We start from the raw sequence: 9,207 nt of genomic DNA on the forward strand, positions 1-9,207 counted from the left end.
GTTAAATATATAAGTGTATTTTGCCATTCCTCAAATCAAACGATATAATTTTTTTATCTGGCCTAAAAACGGTCAATATCTACTTAATATTACGCTTGTCGCTCTACTTCTTATACGCTTAAGATAAAATTAATTTATAAGATTTCATGTGTCTACTGGTAGTCTACGGCCACTGGGTGGATTTAAACACATCAAATAAGAAATGGATTTACTAGTTGCATAGCCTTTCTTGCTCATCGTTTGGATGTTTTTTCGCTGATTGCTCCACTTAAACTGTTCTTTATGTTTCAAGGCTGAGATGCATTAACGCATTTTTACTTTGTCAGTATTGGTTTAGCGTTCCTCGATATTTATCCATGAGTGTATTTGATACTGGGTGTGGCTCTTCCCTTGCAGCATAGGTTCGGAGCGTGCCACCCGCGTTTGAAACCTAGATCAATACATTAGCGAGCGAGATGCCTGTATCTCCCAACCCTATCGGGCACGCGTCCAGGCTCCCTCGATCTTTCCCTCGAGGCCGCTCAACTGTGCCGGACGTGTGTCTGGGATGTCCAGCAACAATTTGCACATTCATGTATAAATTGTTGCTGGACATTTTTTATTATTTGAGTTTACTCCAAAACCTCACCCCATGTGCAGCGCTATTATAAAAAAGGTCAGTTTGTGAGTTTATTTCAACTAATAGTGAACACGTAGCGTGAGTGGTGGAAGTGGAGGGGCAACCACCAGCAGCGGCGCGATGGAGGCAGACGGATGTGGTGACACGCGTGAGTGGAGGGAATAGTGGAGTGCTGGTTGTGTTATTAGTCAATCATCCTGGTTTATTGTATAGAGAGCAAAGTGAATATGCAACGAGGCAGCCATGTTTGTATTGCTCGATCGATACTGCACTTACATTGCGACGAACGTTAGTGCGCCGTGTGAGACCAGTTATGCGCATGTGCAACGCTGCAGCGACACCCGGACATGCGCTTTAACAAGTTGAGGTGTTACCTCATGAGGTATTTGATACGGGAAACGGGATGGTAAATAAATAATTTCTAACATAATTCCTTATATTGTTGCAGGTTACTCTCAACCTTACACGCAGTACACAACATTCGCCTGAAATAAAGATGTCGCTCCGGCAGCCAGTAGAGACGCAGTGAAAAATACTTGTCCTCGAGTAACCAACGCGTTCTACTGGGAACGACCCAGCGGCGAACACCCGGCGAAAGAAATACCAGCTGCTGTGAACATACTGCTGATTTATAATTTGGATACTTTGTTTTAAAACGGCCCAAAATACTGTTGACATTTCAGTATTTTTATCATTTGATATATGAATGTTTAGTGATGCTTCTTAATATTATTTTTGATATTGTGTTCAATTTGTATACTTTAGATATAATTTCATCCGGCACTTTATTGATTTGATTTTTTTTTCTTGTGAATGATGTGTCAACAGTATTTTTATTCTCTACCCTTGTATAATTAAGTTTAGTCCCCGGACGGCAGAGGCGGTCTGATTGTAACACTAGTCCTGGGAGCTGGCCTAAAGGAAAGAGATCTGCTATACATGAATGTAATGGCTTTGAAGCCAGAACTAACCACTGAGTCATCCTTTACCCGCAACAAAACTTATTTTCGTTATTTTAAGGTAATGCTTGTTATATTATAATTTATGTTGACAATCACAAATGCATGCATCACAACGAGCGTATATGTATCTGTACTAGTAAGTAAAAAAATATTATAAGTAATGCCAGTTATATTCCAATCGACAAGATATCAATGAGAGAATATGTAAATCTATACTTTAAGGTAATAAAATAACTGTAAGGCAAATGGAAGTAGTGACGCAATATTATAATCGTACTATTCATGTATTAGGATATATTCATTGAATCAAATCTCGATGTCAGTAGCATTAAATATATGGTATTTAATCTCAAGTAGTATTGAATGTATCGTATTTAATCTGTAGTAGAATTCTATGTATCGTATTTATCCATAGTAGTAGTTAAGAAGAGGTTAATTAATTAAGAGCAACATCAAGAAGTATTCACAAGCAGCAGTTAGTATATATGTCTTAGCGTTTATGAACGTAATATTCTTATTAATATAATTAAATAGGTAAGGCAAGACATTGTGTTTCATTTCATTATTCGATCCTAAACTTCCATGCGAGATGTGGAAGATATACAAATATATTTATTCCTTTAAGATTAAAGAGCACGAGATTTCATAAATTTTTTACACTTGATTAAAATTGACAAAATATTTAACCTTTAAACTGCTATCAAAATATTTTTGAAGTTTTTACATCCCTTTCAATATACAATAAACGGTAAATAATTATAAAGGTAATAATATTCTAAAAACTTCAATTATCCTATTTTTATCCTATGATAAATGAAACCTCCGATTTTGGAATGAACGTTTTCCTGTACGTTCAACTAGTCTGCACCCTTCCAGGGGCCATAATCAACCCCTTTCTACAATCGTTAACGCCAATAGAAAACAAAAATATCTGTAGCAAGCAATGGCGAAGTGTCCATATAACGTGATACCTGTCTCCTTCCCTTTATATAGAATTTAGGTAGAATCTAATTATCACTAGATCGATTTGCAGCTACATGTCATGTCGGGTTCTCTTTAGAAAAATTTCACCTTCGCCACTAATAGGAATTACATCATATCCAAACAATAGACTTATCGCTAGTTTGTCAATTCTTCGACAATTGTAGAAAGGAGTTCAGGTGACGGCCTCTGAATCATGTGCTCCAACAAAAACTGCTTGTTACGGAAAATAAGGTTCTTTAAATCTATAAATAAAACTGACGAGTTTGTCCATGATGAGTCAGGAACTACTAAACTGATTTTGATTGCAAACGCTACATTGCTCCTGAGTGCTATCGGCTATTTTTTATCCGTGAAAAATATATAATGTATAGACTTTTATCCCAAAAAAAATCTTACACGCTGGCGGAGTCGCTATTAATAAATTGCGTTGGGGCTGGTGTATTATCAAAAAAAGCTATTCAAAGGATTAAATAAAAAACAAATAAGTTATATTACAGTTGTATCGATCAATTACGTTAAATGTTTGATTTCTCTATGAGGTTGGGTTGTTATTGCGGAGTGTTTGTTTAAAAGGGACTAAAGTCATACTGATATAAATATTATTGGCTTGTATGGTATTTGCTGGATAACTTTTGTCTGATAGGCGTTGGTCACATACTATTAGCTATTCTGGTGGTTTGTCCAAAGAGAACAATAGAGTTTTCCATTTCTCATGTAATATTGATAGCCCAATCTAAGTAGACTATAGCGACTATTTACTAATAATGGCAAACGATTATATAGGTTTCATTGTAAAGGTAAGATATTAGGTCTAAGAAATATGCTCCGCTTGCGTGTTAGTTTTTCCGCGATAATAGTCCATATACTTTCCCGGTACAAAAAGTAGCATATAACAACACTCAGGAGTAATTTATCCCTATATTACTGAAAAATCAAACAAGAACAATTTATAGTGTTTGAGATTAGGGCGTTCAAACAAACAAACTCTTCAGCTTTACATCTTTGTATAGATTTAAACAAACTGCCCCTTTTCTAGCACCAGATAAAAATATTTATTGGAGGTTAATTTTTAGCATTAAACTTTATGTGTCTGATAATGCAGATATAGGATCGTTTGGCATGAAAAAAGATTTAAAGAATGTAGATTTTGAATATCTAAAATAATGGGCACTATCCTAGAAACCGTTTCTTTAGTTACAACGACAAAGCCTATCTTTATTGCCCCGTCTCAAATTCCTCCCTATATTTTAATATAAAATACCTAGTATTTCCAAGTTACGGGCTCCTTCGGCTAGTTTTTTCTATTCAAAGTTATGCTCCTACGCTGTTCTGGAGTTCCTATCTCAAGATGCGTTTGATAAAAACAATACATATACGCCCGCATCTCCAAACCACTACTTTAGTTAATAATTACGTTACCTGTAAAACAACGAAATTTATTTCTGCATAATGGATATTCTCTATATATATTCTGATTTTTGTGACGCAAATCTATTTGTTATTACACAATTTATGGAGTGGTTATGAGGTGTCGCGTACGTAGGTCATCTTGAGGGCATTGTGTTTAAGCATGCGCCGACCTGCAATTGCAGTGGGATGAGGAAGGGGATGCAGTGGCCTAGTTGCAGTTCAACTCCTCAATTATCGGATACAGCCAGCAAACTTCCATGCACTTGGCTGCACACATACACTAACAGTACAGTTATGAATTCCTGGTAGTCGGTGCATTTGCCGTTGCAGTTATCTATAATATTAAAAAGATTTTTCATGTCATTTCAATGAAATTATTTGATTAAATAACTATTAAATCACGTTAATTACATATAATTAATGGCATTATAATGAGTTGATTGGTAAGTGTTGGAGTTAGCGGTCCGTTCGTTTCGTTTCCGTTTCCGCGGTGCGGCCGATGCATTATGAGACGCGGGTACATCTTATAAGATAAATTATCTGTCTAAAATAACCGCCAAACTACTTTATATTACGGATCCAGATATATCGGTTTGAAGTACCAGATCCATACAACTTTATGAGTGAGGGATAATAACTATGTATTTTGCATTTTATGAAGAACGATGCGATTTCAATATTTATATAGATTGGGTTTTGCTTACAACTCTGTTCGCGCTAAAGTCTATTCCCATGATAAAAAGTACTTATAGCACTCAGGCATTTTAGAGTTTTATTTATGAAAGATTTTTAAAATACGGGTAGTAATTCTATAATCCAGTAATTAGTAGATTCAGGCAATTAAAAATATCTTTGCAGCTTTATTAATAATTATAATATGTTACAATCAATGTGTGAGTAAGTTGCGAAACGGAAGAGGCTGTAAAATTTCACGATATTTTTGGTAGAAATTAAATCTGTTCAAAATTCGTAGTAGAGAAGTTAGATATGAACATAAATATGACTGTGGTACTACAATTATGTGATGTGTGCTCAAGACAAGATGAATGCAGTTTTTATTTTCATATTGTACTGAGCTCTGTTATGAAAAATTTACGATTTTCTTCTTTTTCGATATACTTAGTAGGCCCTCTAAGTCAATATGTCAATCAAAACAGGACAGGAGAAGGTAAAAATTTTTTTTTTAAATTTTATTGATGACTACACGATGCTGTGAATTTTCTTTTTATTATCTCAAACAAAAACTTTAGATGCGTTTAAAATATATAAAAGTAGTGTTGAAAAATTTACATAATATAAAAATAAATATTTTCGACTTTGGTGGTGTATAAGAATATAATAAAAGATAAGAATTAATCAAATTCTCTGTAACAGAGAATTTGATTAATTCTTGTATTAAGAAGGAATATCGAGAAGGTTTCCAGTTGCCTATACACCACAGTAAAATGAGTTTGCGAAAAATGAATAGAAGGCTGGTGGAGATGGTCAGATTTTATTAAATAAACTTTCCAAATACTTCTAGGCAGAATGTACCCGACTATTCACAGGCTGCCAAAAAAATTTATAAGGGATACCGAGTGTGGATATCAGAGAGTTCTATGAAGAGCTAAAGAATTTATAGAGGCTATATTCCTAAAGGAAAAAAACGTGGCGAATCATATAGAAAATATGAGGTGCTATCCAGTACATTTATCAGTCGTCCAAAACAGTTTATAAACCGGTTGAAGTGGATCAACCGCGACAATTCCAATTTATCGGGAGAAAAGTATAGTTGATTCTGAAAATTCTGGAGACTTTTTTAAGATTGTACTTCTTTTTCAGCGAAATTTCTCTGAATAAATGACCGTTTTCCTTGCATAGTATGCAAGGAAAACGGTCAATTAGCAAAATACTATCAGAGGTAGAGCAGCTCGATAAAAAAAGGTATATTTGAATAGACCGAAGTATAAAAATGTCATAGTTTATCGATAAATTTAACAAATAAACTACAGATCGATAAAACTTAAAGAAATCAGCCAGATTAGTAGCGCAAGGTCTTCGTCAGCGATTGGTAAAAAATTTTGCATCAGTCGTAAGAGTATAATTAGATTGATGTTGAGGTTAGTTTAACGTTTGAGTTACAAATGGGAATAGTCTAATTGGGCATAAGTACGACGTATTTGAATGATTCCTTGGATGAGGAAATGTACATAGAAATTCCAAAACTGCTAAGTTATGCCTAATAAATCTAGAGCAGAGGACGCGTTTATGGTATCATTTTAAAAATGTCATTTTCATGGCTAACTGGGTTAAGGTTTAAGAATTCCACGGTTGCTTATATATTTGGTTTAAAGAAATGCTTTGGGCTGTTAGGTGCCGTGTTTATACTTAGGAGCTGGTCGCGTGGCGTAAGTTCTTTTCCATTGATTTTAATAGAGGTATGAGCTCTGAGCATCTCCCCAACGCAGGGAGCTCAGGACCCCGAATCCAATAATTTTATCTGAATTGCTCTCTATGCAATTCAAAAACGAATATAAATAATGCAATATATTCTAATCTATCTAGGACAATCCTGAAACACTCTGCTAATAATTTGCTCCCTTGTGAACAATAAAAATGGTCTCCGTCTGACTCAATTGAATCAGTCTTTTCGAAACCTGGTTTTAACAACAATTTAAAACTTATATATTCTTCCGCTGATAAAGGGCTTCATTTTAAGTTTGTCGAATCCTTCTTAAGCGATATTACTCAAATCCTTTTAATTTGTTGAGTCATGTACAGACATGCTATCGAAGGTAATACGGATGGAAATGTACGAGTAGTTAACGATAATAGTAGAATTCTAGGAAAAGAGTCGACGAAGATGCTAAATGGATTCTCTATGCAGTAATTGAGTGCAACTTATAATGAAACTTAATATGGATACGGGCCTTTTTAATCTTCATACTATTTGAGTTATGATGTCTTAGTACCCACATTTTCTTATCCATGGTTCAATCAATACCTTAGAGACCTGCGCAAAGCACAATTTATTTACGATCTCAGCTCTCAACAGTTATGATGCCTTAGTATGATTTTAACACTATGGTGCATGAATTTTAAATTTCTGTATATTGTTGCAAAACAACACCTGGGTAGTAAATATGGTAGTAAATAATCGATGTTTATTTTTTTTTTTATATTTGTTTTCATTCATTTTATTGTTATAAGTTCTGTCTAGACCTCGAACAGTCGGCATTCTTTATCACTAAAATTGTACATAATAATATTGTAGCCGTCTCATTGTAGCTACTACAGTGATTTCCAAAACCAGGTCTAGAATTTCGTCTTGCGCCCTCTTCATCCTACAACTAGTCCCAGCGACAGTAGTACCAAACACCCGAGATCTGACAAAACCTCTTCGATAGTCATGCATTCCTAGTGTTTCGCTCCGAATTTCCACTATGTACTTATGTATGGTTTGATCTGTCTACAAATAGAATTTTATAAAGTTAGTAAGAATCGTACTATTGTAATAAAAGAAACACTCAATAGTTCCACTATAACAGATCACTTTTTACCGTCGCTTATTAGGGAGAGAATATCATCTATCGGTATCGTCAAAAAAAGCCCATATAGGGAGGACCCTTGATTTCAACCGCTAAAAACAAATTACTCATAAAATTTTAAACTCTATTTACTACATTTTTACTCTAAGCATCGTCTTACGTCTATAGGAATATTTTTGCGTATGAAAATTCAAGCCGGTCGTAAGAGACTACTAATGGGGACCAGTGATGAGACGTGGGGTCGTCATCCTATTGTATTTTTTTTTATTGCTCTTAATGACGAGACGAGCTTGCCGTTTGCCTGATGGTAAGCGATATACCCATAAACACTAGAAGCACCATTTAACACCTTCAATTGCAACATATTGTTTGGTATTCCACTGCGCTCGCCATCCTGAGACATGAGATGTTAAGTCTCATTATGTCCAGGAGTTATACTGGCTACAATGTCCTTCAAACTGGACCACATATTTATATTTCAAATACACTGCGTTCCATGGGGCGGAGGAAAGCGTGAATGGTAAGGCTTCATATAATCGGTTAGTGCCCGGGGTTTGTTAAGATCCTGCATCGGTTAAATAAGCAGCGAGGTAGCCAAGTAGTATGGCGTACGGACGTTTACGTCAATTAGGCGTATGCCAGAGGAACCTAGAGTCTTTTTAAAGTACCAAATAGATTCATAAAAATAGTTAAAGCGAAATTCGTGCAAAGTAGCAATTTATTCAGCAGTCTCCGAACGCTATGACGCTTGTGTCAAAATATTACTGTCGTACTTGTTTTATAAATGCGGAAGATTGTGAGGATGGATGTCTGGATGTATGTATGTTTGTTCCTCTTTCACGAAAAAGCTACGGAACTGATTTGGATGAAACTTTACAGTAATGTTGGTTATACATCTAATAGCACATAGGCTACAATTTATAATGATTTTGTGTAATTTGGTCATAATATAACGATATATAAAAGTAAGTCGGAAAAAAATACTATCTTGGCGTGCGCCGCGTAAACCGTTATGGGTTAGATAAAGCCGATGTACTGTAGAATTGTTTGTCCTAAATTGTTCTAAATGAAAGTCTGCGACAGCATATATCTACCTATTATGTGGAAGCCACTGTGACCGAAATAGTGCGCCATAAATAAAATTAAATCGGATACTTTTTTATAATTCACATTTTAGAATATTTATCAAATAAATACATTTATCGTTTTAAGTATTTAATGTAGATTAACTTTGTCTATTGCACTAAGTAATTTGACCGAATAGTTTAAAAGCTATCACGATATAATTGACTTGAATGGACCGCCGTAAAGATTACGATTTTCTCAAAATCTTCTGAACGGATTTTTATGAAGTTTTGTATGGAGATAGTTTACCCTGGGAAGGTTATAAATAGGTTTTTTTTTATCCCGGGAAAATATGTATCGCGGACTTTTATCCCCGAAAATAAAAGGGGGCGAAGCCGCGAGTATAAGCTAGTATATTTATAAATATTAAAGGATGAACATATTTTATTTTGTACTTTATATATATTTTTTTTGTTGGGGGTCATGTAAGTAACGATTCCAAAATTGGTAACCAGTATATAGGTAATGTCAAATATTTTTTTTGGATTTTAGTGGTTTTTGAAGGCGGTATATATTTTTATTATTATTAAATGAAGAATAAACCTATTTATTTAAGTTTTATTCCAACCTTTTTAAATTG

The 9,207-nt window shown here is 34.7% G+C and overlaps 1 long non-coding RNA gene across 1 annotated transcript; it reads left to right on the top strand.

Moving 5' to 3' along the window:
- Window positions 1-487: 487 nt before the first annotated feature.
- On the top strand, window positions 488-2,126 carry LOC115451161. The gene is made up of 2 exons (XR_003939346.2): window positions 488-655; window positions 1,068-2,126. It is a non-coding gene; the product is annotated as an uncharacterized LOC115451161 (long non-coding RNA).
- The last annotated feature ends 7,081 nt before the right edge of the window (window positions 2,127-9,207 follow it).

The sequence above is a fragment of the Manduca sexta genome, chromosome 27, assembly GCF_014839805.1.
Source record: "Manduca sexta isolate Smith_Timp_Sample1 chromosome 27, JHU_Msex_v1.0, whole genome shotgun sequence".
Taxonomy (NCBI): domain Eukaryota; kingdom Metazoa; phylum Arthropoda; class Insecta; order Lepidoptera; family Sphingidae; genus Manduca; species Manduca sexta.